The 4,316-nt window shown below is 31.3% G+C and overlaps 1 long non-coding RNA gene across 4 annotated transcripts in view; it reads left to right on the forward strand.

Moving 5' to 3' along the window:
- Nucleotides 1-3,968, forward strand: part of LOC127872004 (uncharacterized) — a 6,374-nt gene extending 2,406 nt beyond the window's left edge. For all 4 annotated transcript variants that reach the window (XR_008045666.1, XR_008045664.1, XR_008045665.1 and 1 more), the window contains 5 exons: nucleotides 60-258; nucleotides 695-777; nucleotides 991-1,011; nucleotides 1,201-1,283; nucleotides 2,338-3,968. This is a non-coding gene — a long non-coding RNA (uncharacterized LOC127872004). The remainder of the gene's footprint in view (nucleotides 1-59; nucleotides 259-694; nucleotides 778-990; nucleotides 1,012-1,200; nucleotides 1,284-2,337) is intronic.
- The last annotated feature ends 348 nt before the right edge of the window (nucleotides 3,969-4,316 follow it).

Below are 4,316 nucleotides of genomic sequence, written 5' to 3' on the forward strand. Positions count from 1 at the left end.
GGCATGCGCGTTATTTTAGTTTAAAGCACCAGAAGTGTTTATTTAAATGTCTTATTCAGCATTGACGCTACCAACGATATATTCCACGAGGGTCGAATGATAAATGATGCCGAAAATGGAGACGCAAAACAAAATTGTGTAATGAAAATAGTTGAAGTCAACCAAACTCCCCATCTATGCACTTTCGCCGACAGAGACATTGCAATTGGCGAGGAACTCCGATATGATTATGGAGTACCAACACTTCCATGGAGAAAGGTACATTCTATTGTTAAGACGTCATCTGTGATGAATTTATCACTGATATTTATCACATTTTAAATTAGCTTTAAATGTCTTTTGAATTATTATTTTTATAAATATAGCCAATCAGTTTCATGATTGCATTCATGTTCATTCATGAGTTATTCTTTTTAAATACAGATATTCAAATATCTTTTTGCCGTGAATTAAAATGTTTAATCATTGAACGTCGTCAAGCTCTACTTTAATGCGGTCTGTCTGATAATGTGTATTTGTTATTTGAATTGTCAGAAATGCACGGAGCAAAAAAATGGGTATGTTTCACAGTGATTTGTTATTACTACACATGCATTGATACAAATGCGTTGTACTTAATGGTTTCATAACTAACGAACTTTCTAACACTGACTAGATTATGTGTAATACCAATTTTTATTGTTGTTTTGAATAGGCAACACAATGACTACTAGATCTACGGACAGCCAGGAACCAGGACAAACAACATCAATACACACGGAAGAAGTCAATGAGACGGTTTGTAATATTTCGCAAGGTCGAAGCTACTAAGGCGTATTTTCTGGTTGGTTTTGTCTTCAGTGAAATGGGCGTAATTTTACCTTACTAAGGCGTATTTTCTCGTTAAATACCTTTCAGCCGTGAATTAAAATGGTTTATCATTGAACGTCGTCAAGCTCTACTTGAAATGCGTTCTGTCTGATAATGTGTATTTTTTTTTTGCATTTTCAGAAATGTACGGAACAAAAAAGGGTATGTTTCACAGTGATTTTGTTATTACTACACATTCTTAAAATCATATTATGAACATCATGAAATTATTGTAATTGTTGTACAAAGAATTAATGCCAATGTGTTGTACTAAATGGTTTCATGAATAACGAACATTTTAACCCTGAGTAAATTATGTGTTATACCATTTTTTATTGTTGTTTTGAATAGGCAACACAATGACTACTAGATCTACGGACAGCCAGGAACCAGGACAAACAACCCCCGTGCACACGGAAGAAGTCGATGAGACGGTTTGTAATATTTCACTATGTCGAAGCTACTAAGGGGTATTTTCTGGTTTGGTTTAGTCTTCAGTGAAATGGGCGTAATTTTGCCTTAAATTATATTGTGCCAATATTTATTCCGGGTGATGCTAATTAGTATTTGGGCTTAACATAACACGTACGTCGATGATCATTATATTAACATGTTATAGCACACGTTATGCGAATTTTAAAAGAATAAAATATTGTTTACCAGTTGTAGTGACTATGAACTACTTGTCTTTCAAAATCTTCATATACACAAAGAATTTAGAATTTACACTTGTCAATGAAACTGGTGAGCATGTGTATTAACCACTGTAGTCTATAAACATCGACTTCATCATAATCACAAAAACGTTAATCATCGCTTATCCAAGAAGTGTAATATCATTAATTTTAATTTTCAGTATAAGACTTATACGCTGCCAATTACTGTGTATGAAACTCTGAGACATTAGGAAATTTAACTTGCGTGTTACATATGGACATTGGTTGATATTTTATCTTAACAACAAAAAAACAATAGCGTCTACTCGATATTTTACTATACGATACATTCTGACATGGGTAAGAAAAGATAGTTCATTTTATACCCACCACCGCACAATACATACATGATTTACCGTGAACCACAGTCCGTTCACCAGTTCTTTTTTCTTCCAACACATTTGTCCAGAGAAGTACAATACCTTTCATTAAACCGTGCATACATTTTGTCTTATTAGTATCTGTAAAAAATATTCATTGTATACTTTTTCGAAATTTGATAACATGTTTGGAACAACCTGGTATATGTAATGACATGCTACGTCGGTGTATTCAGCCAATTTTTAAAAAAGTAATTGTTTGATTCATTAGGCAAAATAATGTTTCCAAATTTGTCGTGTGACATCTATGTCATTATCAGGTGCCGTAAGTACCTGGACGCTTTTGTCGTAATTTTGCTATGAAAAATTGTACTGAAGTATATATATTTAATATGAATATCTTACAAATGGCAGTTAGCGACGTCATATTGTGTTTTATTATCCATGTACAGAAAAGAGTACTTCAAATACCAGGAGAACATAACAAGCAGCCAACAATCAATGGAGTGAAAACGAAAAAGGAGCTGTTCACAGACACTTTGATCGTTTTTTGATAATGGGTAAATTACCAGAGAAAAAAGAAATACTTGCATGAATTGAAAGTGAGAATGACCTTCGCAACAGAAGTTGGAAAAATGTCAAAGACTTTTGCAGAAATTTTATTGAAACAAAAAAGCGACGGGGACTTTTAACTTAAAAAAATATTACACATATAATGCACGTTTAGGAGAATACGTTAAAGGATGAAGTTGCCACATTTTTTTGTGTTTTCTTGTTCTATATACTCTTTTCGAAAACGATATATGTGTGCTTATTGTATTTGAATGTTTTATTAATACGGTTCTGCCAAAAACGATATTTGTTCATAATCTTATCGCCGAACAAATTAGGATTGGTATATAGTTCGGCCAATGAGTGTTTCTTTGTACTTTCTATTACGAGTTTCTACGAGTTACTCACTATACAAGTTATTTTTTACCCTAAATTTGTTGAATATGAATGAATATAGCAAACATGATAACAAATCAATCTAGAAGGCTAAACGTTCAGAGAAGGCACACAAAAAATTCAGTCGGATAAAATTTACATTTTAAATAAAATAAAAAAACTACTGCTAAACTACTGCTATAATATGAAGAATACAAATGAATATTTTGTCAATTTTACAAAATTTGTTTTGAATGACAGGTGTCTGACTTGTAGTTGAGTACTTAATAGTTATTTTAAAGTAAACATTTACCAAAATGTAACTTATTGCGTAAATATCGCACTAGAATTGATTAAATAGTTGTTAAATATTACAATAATTTCCTACACAGATTTTTGTGCATTTGTTTTGCGTGTAGATATTCACATTAGCTATCAATTCACATATTTGCTTTGTGTATATAATTGGTATGTTTATATATATTTTCATATCAAAATTGCTTGATCTACAAAAATTCGCGAGGAGTTATGCATTTTTTCCCATGTTTTTATTGAAGTTTATAATTCAACGACGATGAAAATTACTAAGATGCCAGATTTAGTTATGTTTTTTTTTCTCATTTATGGTTAAAGATCAATTAACATACCCATTTCCCAGACTAAGATATTGTTAAAACAATTTATCGCGTTTGCGACTGACCTCTTTTATGCATTCTAACACAAGCTATTTACTTGTTTTTTCGAATACTCTTCATATACACACACTTAGATTACCTAGAACACAACATATTTGAAACATATATTTATATGTGATGTGTAAATGCAGGCACAAAGCTAATAATTAATAATGTTTATACACTTTGCGATATGATGCTATACTGTCGGTTGTTTTAAGTGATTAGTCATTATGTTAACCATGTTATCTGCCATCTGAAATGTAATTAAGTGTTTTGACATGTATGCGAAATTGATCTTGTTCGATTTGGTTCTGTATATTCAGAATTGAGTCACACTGTTATAATTTTCCTGTTGGTACATATTATTTTTAAGTTGGCACCAACAAGGGTTTAACAATTGATCCACATGTGCACTCCCAGTAAGTATATATACTATAATGTAAGTGATTCAAAATAATATTAAACTACGTGTTTGATAAGTGTTTGCTTTGGTTCATATTTAATTATTAGTGTTTTTATATAATGATAATGCTGTCAAAGTCAGCGGTGATTATACGTGTATAACAACATTAATTATTACTTTTATATTGTTTTCAACAAATAACATATGGATGACACATCGGCATAATTTTTCAGTGCTTAAAATACACTCTTTCTATTATATTTTATGCAAAAATTAGGTACATAAGTTGGTTAACATTAAGGTAGTTTGAAAAAAATACGTGAATTCAAATCTTAAAAAAGGTGTTTGGTTTGCAAGGGAAAACAAAGCGATTGCCAGTGACTATTTTCCTTAAAATATAATCTGTTATTTCGACAGGTAGAAT

The sequence above is a fragment of the Dreissena polymorpha genome, chromosome 3 (assembly GCF_020536995.1).
Source record: "Dreissena polymorpha isolate Duluth1 chromosome 3, UMN_Dpol_1.0, whole genome shotgun sequence".
NCBI classification, from domain to species: domain Eukaryota; kingdom Metazoa; phylum Mollusca; class Bivalvia; order Myida; family Dreissenidae; genus Dreissena; species Dreissena polymorpha.